This window comes from Solanum dulcamara, chromosome 6 (assembly GCF_947179165.1).
Source record: "Solanum dulcamara chromosome 6, daSolDulc1.2, whole genome shotgun sequence".
NCBI classification, from domain to species: domain Eukaryota; kingdom Viridiplantae; phylum Streptophyta; class Magnoliopsida; order Solanales; family Solanaceae; genus Solanum; species Solanum dulcamara.
The window spans coordinates 46,718,231-46,735,329 of NC_077242.1; the positions used below are offsets into that span (position 1 = coordinate 46,718,231).

General features: G+C 37.8%; 1 pseudogene; it reads left to right on the top strand.

Annotated features, from left to right (window-relative positions):
* Nucleotides 1–17,099, top strand: part of LOC129892850 (uncharacterized) — a 45,905-nt pseudogene that overhangs the window by 21,185 nt on the left and 7,621 nt on the right.

Here is a 17,099-nt window from a genome sequence, read left to right on the forward strand (position 1 = left end):
TGTTTACCTTGTTGATTTTATGGTTTTATGTTATTTGAGAATTGTTTGATAATATCTTGTTAGCATTCATGTGCATGACATCTAATTTTTGCATGGTTTTCTTTCTCTAATGAGAGAAAATATGGGTTTTATGTGTTTTAAATAGTTTCCCTATATTTATTACATTTTGATCTCCATGGGATCCAGATATTAGTTCTTTAACTTGAGGAACTTGTTTTTTAAAGGGAGTATGCTCTTTTTTAGAAAAATAGTGTTTTTCATGAGAAAAGGTACTATTTTACTTGATATTATGGGTCCTTGGAATATTCACAACTTGTCCTTCTTATACCCTACATATGTTGAAAAGCTTTGATGTCTCGTAGACTAAATTCCATATTTTACTATTATTGCATCTACAGTTGAGATAAGGCAGTAACTTAGATGTCCCAAGGAGTCCATGAGATGGCCAGCGAGATAATTTTGAAAATTCACACTTTATTCATGCATGGTTCACATGTGCATCACATCTTCTTGTGTGTTATGTGACCGTGGTTAATTGACTTGTATGATATGCAATCATAGTTTCCCTTCTCCCTTAGGATGTGTTTTTTACTTATGATTACCTATCAACCTTACTATTAGTATTATTGTTCTTCCTGTTATATATATATATTATATTTCTTAGCTTGGTCAGTCTATGATGCCTATTGGGTACCCCATATTTTGGTACTCATACTATACTTTTGTATCTTTTTTGGATATAACTCCTAGTATGAGCCACCCTCAATGAGTGTTGCATCTGACATGGCCATCGTAGATTTGGATCATGGAGGGCTCCTAGCATCAGGAGATTTTCCTTTTCCCTTTCTTTTGTACTTGTCTACATATTTTGTATTTTTGTTAGACAAACATTTTGTATATATAGTCCTTTTGTACCTAGATGTTATTGTACCGGTGACAATAAGTCTAGAGGTGAGTTCCTTTGTATAGTTTTATCTTTCTTGGGCCCTACTGGTAGAGTTTTTATCGTATAGCATATCTCTATTTTATGGGCCCTTTTCTATTTCTCTATTACTTTTTAACTTATTGTCTTTCGCTTGGGGTTTAGGCTTGCCCACTGGGTGGTTATAGTAGACACCATCATAACTCTATTTTTGGTCATCACAGAGTTGTATAATAGCTTTGGATTCACTGGTCTTACCGATATAGGAGCAAGAGCCTAGTAAAGTTTCGCGGATCTGTACAATGATGTTTGTATCCTAACATTGACAGGCTATAAGAAATTTATAAGAATACTTCAATTGTCTTGACCCTTATCATGCATCCTTGACTTTAGAAACTTTTGAATTTTCTTCATTCTTTTTCAGATGGCTAGGATTAGATCATCGATAGGTGGGCGAGAGTCTCCTGCATAGACAGATGTAACCCCAAATAAAGGTAGAGTGCGAGGTTGACCTAGAGGTCGAGGTAGACCATGAGCTACAATACAAGATTGAGACTACGAGCGGTCACCGGCAAAAGAGACCATGATAGTTATTGAGCATGTTCAGCTTCAAATAGATATTGTGGGGCCATCCAACCTCTAATAGGCTTTATTGCCACACTATTTCTCTAAGATACATGGGCTACGATCCTCAGATTCATGGAGATTATGTCCCAGGCTTAAACATTGCCTAATACTTCCAATAGCCATCCGATTAGATATGATTCGCAGACTTCAGCCCAAGAAAGGGGAACAAGGTATACAGGTTCCAGAGGCGCAGCCTATTACTGTGGCTCCTCACTTAGAGGTTCAGCCGATACTGACAGTTTTATTCAACCTATGGTAGTTAGGCTTGTTATGTCTTCTGAGGAGAAAAAGATGGCGGGATGGTTCATCAGGTAAGCTGTGCCCAAGTTCTCTAATGATACGAGCGAGGATACTCATGAGTTTGTAGTGAGTTGTCATGAGAGGTTGCGTAACCTCGGGTTGGTGGTGTAGCACGGGGTTCATTACACTACTTTCCAAATAGATGGACTAGTGAATTAGTGGGGGAGATCTTATCTTTAGTGTAGACTAGTCAAGTCACATCCGATTAAATGTGCTAAGTTTGTTTGAGGCTTTCTTGGAGAAATATGTGCTCATAACTTGAGGGAGAGGTTGAAAGATGAGTTTATCAGTCTGGTGCAAGGATCGATGTTAGTTTTAGAGAATGAGAAATGGTTCCATAAGGTTCATAGGCACACAACTATGGTCATGTTGGTAGAGAATGAGAAGGTGGTTGGATATAGAACATATGGTAGCATCAGGTCGTTCACTCCTCATGATAGTTAATGATGCACACAATATTGAAGGGATACATCACAAGACCCCCGTTACGGTGGTTTTAGCGAGTCCCAGTCCAATAGTAGGGTTTCTTCGAGTAGTTGGTAATGCTCAATTACACTTTTTATAATTTAAAGTATGGTGATCATTGTCAATTAAAATACCAAACTAAGAGTCGAGGTTGAATCCTACAAGGAACGATATTCAAAAAGAATTCAAGTATGAAGTACCTAAGTGCTCTAAATTGTTGTAGAGTTAAAATAAGTAAAGCATGTCATAATATAAATTCGTAAGTTTTAGTTATCAATTAGAAGAGTTTACTAGTTTATAACAGACAATATCAATAGTAACAGAGTTTAAACAATTGTAAGGGGTACTTCTAGGGTAGGTATGTAGTTAGAAATATATTACAAATAAGGGTAAATGTACTACTCAATATCGCTAATTATCAATGAATAGGCTAGGTTAACCAATAATATAAAAAATATCTTTCTATCACTAGTCATATTTTCATTCAAGCCCTCACAAACCTAAAAAATGATGCTAACACAAATTAACCCAATCTTTAGCATAGTCTCCTCTCGAGAGAGATTTACAATTCATAAGCATAGATCAATGGCTATTTGTTAAGTCATCCACCTCACATAACCTTCTAAAGCCAATATGAAGATGGAACATAGAAACAAGTTTGCAACCTTAATTCATAAATGAAAACATGGCAAATTATCAAATCCAATATCAAATTAGCAAAGTATTGAGCTAGTATAAGAACCCAAATTAAAAAAACAACAAATAAACTATAGTAGCAACCACTCCCCCTCCAATTGAAGGATAGGTTTAGCTACACATAGCAAATCTAAAAGAAATTATACTGTAGTAATTATCTCCCATTAGATTCTGCTGAATTACACTTCAATTATAAATGCCCAAAGCTAGTTTTCCCAAATTTCACCCAAAAGTAATATTCAAAACCCCAATCAGTAGGAATGTTCTATTCTCTTACTTCATAGTAGTGCAAAAGTACCAAATTCTATTATTTAAAGACTAATTATGCCTTCCCTAGAAATTGGCTGAGAAACAACTCCTGGACTACTTCGGCGACCTTGGTCATGCTCACCAAAGTGGTTGACGATTCTTCAAGGGGGAAGGATTCTTGCTCTTCAATCACCCAAAACTTCAATACTCAGGTTGGCCATTAGGAGAGCTCAATTGACCTCGCATTTCCATGTTGGCCAATCGCCATTGGATTTCTTCCTTACCTTTTTATTTCTCAAATATCTTAGACAATGCAGGACTTTTGGGAAAGCTCAGATGAGCTCGCCTTCCACTTCGGCGTATCATCATCTTCTCCTTCTATTAGCCTTTTCTTCTCTTCACTTGAGCAAGATTTTCAGTTTATATCTGTGAGCTCGATCGGACTTTCCTTCCACTTTGGCTAGTCACATTTTAGTAATTAGGTTCGCCAAAATTAGTTGACTGTTTGCTTCATCATTCAAGGCTTTAGGGTGATAAAAGGGACAACTTGGAGAGTCGCCAAGGCATCCTTTGCTAGATCCAACCTACTTTTTCCCTATTTTGAAAACTTTTTGGCTCTTCTTTTCAACATAGTACCAATTCCTTGTCTATAATCCTTTATATCTACAAATAAACATTTTAATATCAATTATGGACACAATATAGGAAAAGAGGATACTATTCCATTGGGTTTTAATCCCTAAATGAGTCAAAATTACCTACTCATCAATACCCAAACTTAAATTGTCGCTTTTTCTCAATTAAATCAAGAATTCAATCAATTCAAAAATAATGTCAACAAGCAGTGCTCCTTGAGAATCAACATGAAGTGCAAACAAGGCTTAATATAAACATGCAATAATTAATTATGCAGTCAAAGCTTCAAACGATGACTAGTCAACATTAATTAGAGTTCATGCTCACAAATGCTCGCTTTAAATGCAAATTCATGCTCAATGAACATATTTGAATGCCCTCATAAAAAGAATGATTACATGCTCTATTAAAGACAATAAAAGAATATAAATAAGGAATCAAAAAGAACTTTCACACTCTTGAAGAGAAAAACATGCATAATTTCACCCATAGGCTTGCCCGTATTTTCCAACAATACATCAATTGGCTCATGCAAGATGAAAAAGGTCTTTCAAGGATTGCAATAGGGATTGGGGCATGGGTATGATCTTTTTGGTGTAGTGACTCTACCTTCATGAAGCATGGAACAAATTCATTTCACTTCTTGGCCCCATGGAATAACCTCAAAGCATCAAACCAACCCGCTAGAGGTCAATACTTCCTACCATACAACACCTCAAATAGAACCATCTGAATGCTAGAATTATAGATTTTTATATACAAACTCTGCCAAAGCCAAGAATTAATCCCACTTACCCTCAAAATTAACAATACCACCCTGAAGTATGTCTATTAAGACTTAAAGAATCCTTTCTTACTGGTTGTCAGTCTGAGGATGAAAGATTGTACCTCTCTCAACTAGAGTACCCAACTCTCTCTAAATAGACCTCTATAAATATAAAGTGAATTGATTATGACAATGACAAATAATAGACACCGGCACACCATGGAAATGGAAAATCTCCCTAATGTAGATCTGAGCTAACCTCTCTGAATTTTAGAGAGGTTTGAACCGGCCAAAAGTGAACAAACTTCATTAATCGATATATGATGACCAAATAGAATCAAAGATCAAAAAAGTATTTGGAAATCCTACAATGAAGTCCATATCTATTTTCTCCTAGTTCCACTCTAGAATGGTAGCCACTTGCTCAAACCACCTGGCCTATGGTGCTCATACTTCACCTTCTAAAAGTTGAAGCACCAAGTCACAAATGTTGAACTATCCCTCTTCACCCACCACTAATAGTGCTTCCTCAAATTATGCTACATCTTCACCACATTGGGATAAATGGAATATCTAGAATAATAGGACTCCTCCAAAATTAACCTAATCAAATATCCAACTCTAAAAATACAAATACGGCCCTCAATCCTCAAAAAACCCTCTGGATGTAAGGACTCTCGCCTCTAAATACCCTATCTAAAATAAACCTAAACTGTAGATCATCAAACTATTGTACAAGAATCTGCTCCCTAAAAGAGGATCTAGCCTCTACACAAGAAATTACATTGCCTGGCTTAGAAATATCATGTCTGACCATCTAGATGGCTAGGGACTGAATGTCCAAAGCCATAGGTAACTTCTCTATAGGTAAGAAAGCCAAACTACCCATACTCACTACGTTCCCGCTCAAGGCATCTGCTACCACTTAGCCTATCTTGAGTGATAAAGAATCAAGATTTCATAATACGTCAGTAACTCTAACCACCTGCATTGTCTCAAATTAAGATCCCTCTTTCTGAAGATTTAGTGAGGACTAGAATGGCCAGTGAGCACCTAATTGTGTCAAAAAATCATCAACAAAAAAACTATCATTGTCAACTCCAAGTCATGGGTAGGGTAGTTCTTCTCAACCCTACTTCATCAACACACAACCTTATCCAACACCGGAAGCATCACAGTAGACCGTAAACCTATGGACCTCAATTGAAAGAGTCAGAATAGGGTCTGAATTTAATAAGGCCTTGAGCTTCAAAAATCTCGCTTCAAATTCGTCAGAACACTAGAAATAGACATTCTTCTAAGGCAATCTAGTAAAAGGTGCTGCTATTGAAGAAAATCCCTCCACAAACCATCTATAACAGCCTGCTAAATAGACGAAACTATGAACCTCAATGGGAGAAATAGTACTAGAAAAATCATGAAATTAGAGATATTTCTTTGGTCAACCATAATCTCATTCTTGGACACCACATGCCCCAAGAATGCCATAGACTTAAGCCAAAACTCACACTTGGTGAATTTGGCATACAATTGTTTATCTTGGAAGGCCAAGAGTACAACCCACAAATGTTCCTCGTGTTACTCCCTACTCTTGGAGTAGACTAGAATATTGTCGATTAGCACTATTAGAAAAGTCTAAGTAGGGCCTGAACATATGGTTCATTAGCTCCATAAATGTGGCTAGGGTATTAGTCAACCCAAAATACATGAATAAGAGCTCATAATGTCTGTACCGAGTCTTAGAGGAAATTAGAGAGATGTTTGTCACTCTAATCCTCAACTACTGGTAGATCAATCTCAAGTTTATCATAGAGAACACCGCCGAACCATGAAGCTGATTAAATAAGTCATCAATTTTCAATATAGGATACATGTTCTTGATTGTCACATTTATTTATTTTCTGTAGTCAATACACATACAAGGTACCATCCTTCTTTATCACAAATAGTACAAGAGCACCGCAAGGAGACATGCTAGGCCTAATGAAACCATAATTTAAAAGGTTTTGGAGCTACTCCTTGAGCTCCCTCAACTAGGTTTGAGCCATCCCATAGGGTGGACTATAAACTAGTTGTTTACCTTGCTCAAAATCAACATTGAAATTAATATTTCGATCAGGAGAAATACTAGGTAAATCTATATGAAACATATTAGGTTACTCTCTAACCATTGGAACTAACTAATAGAAGGAGTGTCTGCACTTGTATAACGAACATAAGCAAGATATGCTAGATACCCCTTTTCTACCAGTCGTTGCACCCATAAAAAGAGATCAAACCTCTAGTCATATAGCTAATAGGACCCTCCACATAATCAGAGGAATCCAAATAAAATCTTGAAAAAGCAATCTAAACCCTCTTGATTAGAAGATAACTAATCAAAGCCTAGAATAAAGTTAAAGTCTATTATATCCAATTTAATCAAGGGTGACCTAGTATCGTACTCCAAGATGAACAACACACTGGATTGATACACTTGTCCACTACTAAAGAGTCAATGAAGGGGGTAGATATACACATAGGCACAATCAAAGGTTCACACAACACATCCAAATACGTAACATAATAGGTAGACATATGCGTAAGTAGATCCCGAATTAAATAAAGAATTTGTAGGTTGATAAGAAACGGAGATTGTACCTGTGATAAAAGCATAAGCTAGCTATCCCTATCACCTGCTATGACTAATTATAGGACACTTCTTAGTAAAGTAGACTATCATAAAATACTCATTACACAGCCTATTAAAAGTATCCCTATAAATTGGCTAGTTGAACCTGAAGAGACACCACAGGCTAAGGACCCAAAATTTGCAACCTAAGAAATCTGAACCGGAGCCTGGATCATCTGACTACTAGAGCCCATAGAGATGCCATGATCTGTAAGATAAAATTGATTTGGGTAACCTCTGCCTCGAAACTCCTCACCATGAGAATGAGACCTACTAAAACCGCCTTGATGATGTGGCATTCTATTTTTGCCTCCATAGTCCTCACTATGGCTCCCCTCAATGGTGTGTTCATGATCAACTATTTCTAGAAAATAAACCCCAATGCCATCATCTTCTATGTAGCCATCCAATGTTTGAATAAGATCCCTCCAACAAACCTACACAATCTCTCATTCTTTGTTAGCATAAGTATAGATCCATGTCTAGCCAACTCATAGAACCGTGTCTAGTACTCAAAAACTAATACAGATCCCTAGGTCAAGTTTGTAAACTCATTTAATAAATGCTCTCTCAACAAATGAAGTACATATTTCTCAAACAAAGCCTTGGAGAGTTGAGCCCACATCATCGGAAGTGACCCGACTGGCCTGCACTAGAGATAATACCTCTACCAGTATTTCTCTAAACCATTAAATAAAGAGTAGTAGTGGCAGGCCATGCCCCTAATACATGAGCACTCAGTGCCTCGACCTAGGCTACCGTTTGAGTGTAGTCTCGCATCTGAGGGCCCACTGAAGTACTTGGAAAAGTCCCTACCTAGGATAATCCCTTTAAAAAACTAAAAATCCTCACCAAAGTTTTCATAAGAACTGGCATAGTAATGAGACATAGAGGAGGCTAGGCAGACCCCATATAATTTGGCTGATGATGAATATGCTCAAACAGAATATCAGCCTCTAGTGACAGTGCCAACTCCTGGTATAAAGTCGGTAAAGCGTAGCCCACCTTTTAGGTCAGTGTTGCTGAAGCGATCATTGTGTGGTCGTTATAGTAACATTAAAGGGTCGTTCTTAAGACCCAAATTCTTGATTTTCTCTCAAACTTTAACCCTTGTTTTCTCCTTCAATTCCTTGGCTATTTAGGCCATTCAAAAGGCTAAATTATGTATATATTCGAGAGGAACGCAATGGTGTGTTAATAAGTTGGAGTTGCAGCTTTCTTTGATCATTAATGCATGTTAGGTTTGGGTATGCTTTGGTAGGTCAATTGTGTTCCCTTGTGGAACATGAGCTAGGGGTAGTAGTTGGAGCCTATTCTTAGAGTCAGTTATATGAATTATGAAGCGGGTCCCATAAATCCTAATTTTTAACTTCAAAACTGGCTCATCTCCAAATTGGATAATTTTAGTGTCATAACGACTATATTAACATTTTGATTCTATTTTTGATAGTGAGGCGGCATTCCGAGGCCGTTTGAAAAGGAAAAACTAAGATTTTATGAGTTAGAGAATACACGATCGGCCTACGAGTAAGCTACTATGTTCCCTACATGAGAATGAGAATGTTTAGGAAATTGTACATTTAATTATATGAGTTGAAGGGGTTGGGGGTTGAGCATGCTAAATTCCTAAAATTCTTTTGGGAAATTGTTGGACTATTTAAGCACGATTCCTGCTCTTATCATTCATCCATGCCTTATGTTGTATAACTTCCATGTGCTTATATGTTTGGAAACATGTTGGGCCTTAGTCTAGGCTTAGACTAGTGATTGCCTTAGACTTGCACGATTTTGGTGGCTTTGGGCCTTAGAACTTCTCCGATGTCATTTCGAATGGTTAGCTCCCTGTATACTGATATAGAAGACTTGAGTTTGATAGTCTAAGCTTTATCTAGGCAGTAACATAGCTTGTGACCTTACCTCCATTTTACCCTATTCTGCTGTCTGTTCAGTATCGCTTAGTTCTTGATTCAGGGAGACTTTGCGACCATTGTAGTTATATATGGTTTGAGGGGGAATGATATATTGATGGCACTCGATTTGGAGGCACTCCCCATGACACTCGGTTAATTATTGAATGTAATTCGATTCGATCCCTTGGCCACGGATACCTAGTTCAAGCCTATGGTCTAACTTACTTGTGTTCAGTATCCTTAGATACATTTACCTAGTTTAAGTTCAAGGTCTAGTTTACCCGTGTTCAACCCCTTAGCTATAGTTAACCGGTGAAAGTCAGTGGTTTACCTTACTCATGTCGACTCGTTAGCTGTAGTTACCTGATTAAAGTCCATGGTGTCACAACCTAACTCCATAGGCCGTGAATGGTGCCTGAGTTTGGCACCCATACGTACCCTTAGCCATACTTAGCGTGTTAGCAGAATAAACAAAAGTAGAAATCAAAAAGGGGTCGCAAGAGAGCACATGAGAACAGATATAGCACAAGAGGGCCGTTAAGGCCTTCACGGAACACAAAGCCCAAAACATATATACATAACCCACATCACAAGTCTACAGACCTCTACAGAATGATAGCTTAATCATATGATGGTACAGGGCCCCATCGTACCCTTAACCAACATGTACAAATATACAATAGAAAAGTTGTATCAAAATAGGGCTCCGGACAAAGAAGCACTACCAACCAACAAGGTGTATGTCCTAAGCGAGCGGATCAGCCAACTGAGCATCTGTACCTGCGGGCATGTAATGCAGCCCTCAAAGAAAGGGGGTCAGTATGGATAATATACCGAGTATATAAAGCATGGACTGTAATAAGTAAAACCATTACCAGAACAGAAGGTGCAAAAATGAGCAAAATATCCAAAATATCAAAATGCCTTTCAGAACCACGGATAATGTATGCAGAAAAACATATGCCATATCCGGTCCCATTATGGGACTCAGTGAAAAAAACATGGCTGCCACCCGGTCACTGGCGCCACAGCACAGCATACATCCAGAATAGGGAATATCTCCATAATAAATCATATCATATCAGATAGACATATCATATCATATCATATCATATGTGTACAAGGCACATCATAACCCCACAAAACCCATATATAGGTCGTACCTGCCCCCTCACGTTGAGGCACGATGAACAATGCAGAGAAGTACGCATGATAACCAAACCTGACCCGGGCTCGGTGAAGGAAGCATTGAGGCATCCACGAGTGGAGTAGTAAGAAACTAAATGCACTTTAAATCATTTTTGAGACTCAATGGAGTTAACAAAATAAGCTATTATTCAAAAATCAAGACAAGAGTCGTATCAAGTACCTTTTGAATATCACTATGAGTTATATCATAATAGAACTTTTGGAATCATATACACGTATCTAGGCACAATAAAATATCCTTTGGAAAATCAAGAAGTTGGCCATCCTAGCGGCTCTACGAATAGGAACTTTCTTGGAATCATATAAAAGTCATATACTTGTTTCATAAAACCATGCCAAAAAGGAATATTAGCTTTATATACTTATGTTAAAACATGCCAAGAGAAAATAATAAGCTTTACATACTTATGCCAAAGACATGCCAAAAGAAGGAATGGTTAGCTTTACATACCTCTTACGAATTACTCCTAATACGTTCTCCTTGTTGTCTCTTGAACCTATTTAACATGAAAGTAATACTATGGTTAATGAAATTTCACTTTCCAATTCAAACTCTACACCCAAATCTCCATAGAGGTCATTTCCTTATCCACTTCCCTCAACTAGTTCATTACTATTTCCTAAGTTATCAAAAATCGGGCAGCATCTCCCCTATAACTTTAACATCCTCGAGATTTCAACTCGGCCACCATGTCAAAAACCATACCAACAACAACAACCAGCATCATATATACAAGTAAATCACTTCAACATTACTCAATACAACTCCAAACCACTAGCTCAAAACTATGATATCAAAATAGAACTTTTACGTCTTTATTACGCAAAATCTTTAACCATACCAAATGTAGGGTCATGTGTCTGCAACCTGAAGCACCCACACCTTTTTTAAAATGCTTTAAATACCTGAAACACGCAACCCAACTAGCTGCACCCGCAGAACCACAATGACAACCCACTATTTGACTTAGATTTAGCTATAACCACTTCAATTTAGTTTGTTTCTAACGTCAATCATCCTTATGCAATTTTTCCACTTCCAACATTATTTAAGACATATAATATACCTCATATAAACATCATAAACTCCAATATGATAGAGAAAACTTTACCTTACCCGAAACTCGCCAAAACTTATCGGAACTTACCTCGGAATTTCCTTTAGCGCAGCTGAAACTTCAGAGCTGTTTGTTAACACTTTGGGGCTGCTACAAACCATAAATTTACATTAATAACAACATCATACCCTTTTGGTATACCCTAGATAATTAATTCACGGAATGGAATCGGAGAACTTCCCTTTTTCTCCCCAAAACCGCAACTCTCTGTCTCTAGCTCAAGGTTTCTTTTTCTTCTTCTCTTTTCTAGAACTCTCTTGAAGAAGATGATTTATAGGATAAGGATGACAGAAATAAGTCATAAAAAATATATATAGGCCACCTTAGGGGGTGACACATGTCAACCCCTCATTGGTGACACATGTCAAGCCCTCATAGGGCAAACGCATCATCTCCTCCACTTAGGGGGTGCCACATGGCATTTGGGGCCCACCCCCTTGCTTAATCTGCTTCCACATGGAACTCTCTCATGGTATGCCATATGTCACTCTCTCATGGGCTTCCATGTGTAACTCTCTCCTTCTCTTCGTGGGTTCCTAATCTCATCTTCTTTTATGAATTTATGTAATCCTTGCTACATAAGCTTGGTATGTACTCAAGTAGCTTAAGTATGTAAGATTTCAAAGTTGGTAGCTTACATAAATAAGTCGAGTCCTATGACTCATTACTTGGCCTCCAATTCCTTCCAGATTCCTATAACTTTATTTTCAATCTTCCCTGCCATGGGGTATCACATTCTCCTTTCCTTAGAGTTGTTTGATAGTTTTATAGCCTATTCGGCTCACATGGTAATTTCTAAGAAGCATTTAAGAACTTAGGAATCTTTCAAGAAACTTAAGAAGCTTTTAGAAGCTTTAAGAAAATTTAGAAAACCTTAAGAAACTTAAGAGGCTTACGATCCTTCCATGAAACTTAAGAAACTTAAGAAGCTTAAGAAGCTTAAGAATCTTTTACAAAACTCAAAAACCTCTCAAGATACAAAAGTCTTTCAAGGTAAAAAAGTATGGGGTATAACATCCTTTCCCCCTTTAGAGCATTCTTCCTCGAATGTGAACCAAAACCTTCCTCCGGATCTTATACCGACTATATGAAGAGTTTCTCTATCCCATTGCCATAACATATACTTTCATCGAGTAATCAATATCAGAGTTCCAAAGGTTAGGATTACTTGTATACGTAGGGAATAGGTACGGATACTTGTGTTTCATTTCCTCTTTCACTTCCTAGGGGGTTACCCATCCTAGTACTACTCTCGCCCAAGTATGCTTTACTTCGGAGTTCTGATGGGATCTGGTGCGCTAGTGGTGGTATGATCGTATCCTTCCCTTAAGTTCTCCACCAATGATTCCTACACGGTCTCAGATACCGCAGCTTCTATTTATTTATTGCTGGCCTCGAGATTCATCCATCCCTTATGGGATCTCATTTGAAGTTTAAGCATTCCCATTTACATATGATAGCGTCAGTTGATTTTTTCTTACGCTTGTATTTCTATAGTCCGCTTCTCCCCCCCCCTTTTAGGGTGTACCCATGTCATCCTCTGTTTATTTTCAACTATTCATGTGTAAATGATTCTATTCAAACATATTGAACATGCTGCACCATGTCTACACCCTCTGTTAGATCATCTATACTTTAGGTTGCCCCTATAAGAAACCCTAGTACAACCATGAGGTGCTTAGAATTCTCGATAAATAGAACAGAATCTAGTCCTAGTACTGGTAATCGAGTCATATCATTAATGTAGTAGTTTAGCCGAAGCCACATTTCATTCATCCCAATCAGTACATTCCTAGTGCTTTTAATTGTGTCTGATTCTCCATTCGGGGGACTTATACTCTGATGACACGTGTTTCACATTTTGTTATCACCTCTTTTTTTTCAAAAGGATACCACTTGTTCCTTTAATAATTTCACAATGCCTCAGTTGTTTTACAAATTTCCATTCCCTATCCTCGAGGGATCCCACTATTTCCAAAGTGGAGGTACATATACACAATACCCCTTTCTGCTTCATGAGCTTTCATCCTTATCATGTACCCGATGCTAACTCCTAATCTTATTCACAATCACATTCTCTAGTTACTTCTTTACTAGGCTTTACGTACTTCTATGATGATCCTCATTATATTCATGTTATATTCTGCTCATGGTCAATCCCAAAGGGTAATATTTCTTAACTTTCATTCACGATCCTTACTCTGGCTAATTATAGTTGGTGGAGCAAGCGTACTTAACCCCTTATCCTTCCTCGTCATTCTCACCCTTAATACATTGCAGTCTGTCTTAAGACATTCATATCCATCACCATTCTTCTCACTATATCAGTATTCACCTTCTACTTGCCACACATATCGTAATTAACTTATTTCCCAAAGTCATTTGTACTCCTAATTTAGTCGAATCTTAACGTTATCATGGATACGATCTCTCAAGATATATTATAATATTATATCTCATTCTCTTTCTATTTCAAAAAAACATTGGCAGAGTTTCCTCTATATTCCTTACTATCCCAAATCTGTACTCAGAAAATACCAACAATGCCTCATAGGGCCAATACATATATATTCATCTCACAGCCTCACAAGGTGCCCAATATAAACAATAGTATAAAATGAAGGACTTACCTCGCATGTCCAACTAGAACTGCACCCGTTACACTTTTCTGTCTACTTTTCCTTTCACTTTTCAACCTTACATGTCAATCGTATGTCCACACCTATTAAACCCCACACTTTTAAACTCGGAATGTCTCATAAGATCCTTGGACATTATCATGTGGGCCGTATACGCTACGACACTATCAAATGACTCCAAGGAGGGGAGGATGTGATACCCCATAGTAGAGAAGGTTGGAGATAAAGTCATAAGAATCCGGAATGAATTGGAGGCCAAGTAATGAGTCGTAGGACTCAATTTACCTACATAAGCTACTAACTTGGAAGTCTTATATACTTAAGCTATTGGAGTACGTACCAAGCTTGCGTAGCATGGATTACATAGGCTCTTAAAATAAGATGAGATTATGAACCCACGAGGGAGAAGAAAAAAGTGACACGTGGTAGCCAATGGAGGTGTGCCACGTTGTACCTCAAGCAAGCAGGTGACCCACCTACTTGGGGTTAAGTAGGTGACCCACCTGCTTGGGGGAGGTGGGCCCCACTGCCATGTGGCAGCCCCTAATTGGTTACATAGATATGGTGGCCCAATTACTACTGGACACATGTCACCCTAGGGGGATGACACATGTCACCCCTCATATCCACCCTATATATATGTGTATTTTGACTAAGTATCTCATTCTTAGCCAACAATTCAGCCAAGAACAAGAAAAGAAAAATGTAGAGAGGAAGAGAAAGAAAGCAGCCATGGTTTCTACAAAATTAATGTAAGTTCTTCACTTTTCTTCCGTAAATTAATTATCTACGATGTTCCTTAAGTACGTGGAGGTGTATATATGTATTTTACGATGTCTAAGTAATTAATCTTCATCTTGGAACTTGAGAGGAAGTTGAAAGAACAAAGAAGGAAAACGTTAAAAACTAGTTAACAAACCCGTTTTTGGAGGGGACAGTTGTTAGTAATATTGGTATAACTTCTTGTGTATAGCTTAGTTTCAGGTAATTCAATATGTTTTGGAAAGGTATTGTATAGGTTTATAACTTTCATTTATACTTTCAAATCCAGTTTTGCTTTTTGCTTCTCAAAAAAGGATGATAAAGTGTAGAGGAGGTACTACCCAGATTTTGGTTTTAGAAATCTTACACGGATTGCTATTGGTGTTTTAGCCATATCATTTTGTAACAAATTGATGTAGGGGTGATTCTAAATTGTATGCGACCCTAAGACACATTTCTATAACTTTCATAAAGGACGTAAATCCTGTTTCCCTCCATTACCCCTTTGAAATAAAGCGATAAGGTAAAACAGTAAGCTGTCCAGAATTCACATTTTGATAGTTTTGAGTGAGTTGTTGCTACAGGGGTTTAATGTATTGTTGCGGGCCCTAAATGAATTCTAAAAGGGATGTGGATGCTGCTGGTTGCAGCCATACGACCCCTCATTGCGTATAATGAAAGGCATTACAAAATAAAGGCTAGACGCCCTATTGTGATATCGTATTTTTGAATAAGTCGTTTGGAGTTTATGTTGTATATTGTTGGTGTGGATTACTTAAACATATGCTGCGGGTTGTTGTTGTTGGTTGGTTGTAGGTCTTAGGGACTTAATTGGAAATTTGGATAGGGCACATTATAGGGGCCCAATTTTCATTAACGCCTTAACAAACTAAAGAACTAATCGAGGAAACGACTAAGGAAATAGATTCCATTAATACTAAGGTGTAACCTAAGATGATGGAAAGCTAAGAGTAGTTGATATTCGTATTAATTTCATATTGAATAGGTTCAGAGGACGACGAGATGAGTAGGATAAGAGTAACTCCCAAGAGGTATGTGAAGCTTCTCTTGGTATGTTTTTTGTATAGGTATGTAAAGTCTATCTTTTCTCTTTTGGCATGTCTTAGATGTAAGCAGGATGTGATATGAGCTTTGGGGGTAATTCCATTCCCAGGTTCTGAATATGACTTCAGGATCCTCACTCACCTTTGAACGATTAAACTTTAAAGTAGTAAGCTGCTATCAAAGTCTTCTATATGACTGTATAACAATTGATTCGACTAAGCTCTTTTTTGTAAAAAAAGAAAGGCTCTGAGATAACCAATGCTCGGACTGCTATAAGATATTTCACATTGGTATATGTCCAAGATTTCCAAAAACTCCTTTTTACATAGTCCTTAGTGACAGTTAGAGAGTATACGTCAGATACCTTCTGCCCTGATCCCCAGGTGATGGTTCACTTGATGACTTCATTGAGTCTCAGATAATAATTTAAACTATATTTTGTTTCTCACTACTCTACTCGTGTATACTGTAACACGTTTTTCACCAAGTCTTGAGCCGGGTCCGTTATCGTGCACAACTCACTGCATTGTCCACCAAGCCCTTCACTAGAGAGTCGGGTACGTATATATATATATGTGATAATGATGTGTTGTAATAAGGTGACAATGGCGCGGGTCCTGATATTGATACTACAGATATGATTCACCGGATCCCTGAAAGGGCCGGCTATATTGTATAATTTGAGCATGCATGCTTTTATGACTCACAGAGTACAGGTATAAGTTTCCAATTTTGATAGTTTATCCCTTATTTCTCTACTTCAGATATGCTTCCAATTGTATTATGTTATGTTTTACATACTCAATATATATGTCGTACTGACCCCCTTTCTTTGAGGGGTTGCGTTTCATGCCCGCAGGTACAGGTACAGGTTTTGGGAGTTCGTCAGCTTAGGATTCCGCTTAGCTCAACTGGAAGAGGCTCCATTATATCGAAGCCTAGTTTTGGCACTAGCCACTAATGTATATCATCGTTTTATTTATTCAGGGGTATGGCGGGGGCTCTGTCCCACTATATATTATTATTATTATTTTTAGAGGTCTGCAGACATGTATATGTGGGTT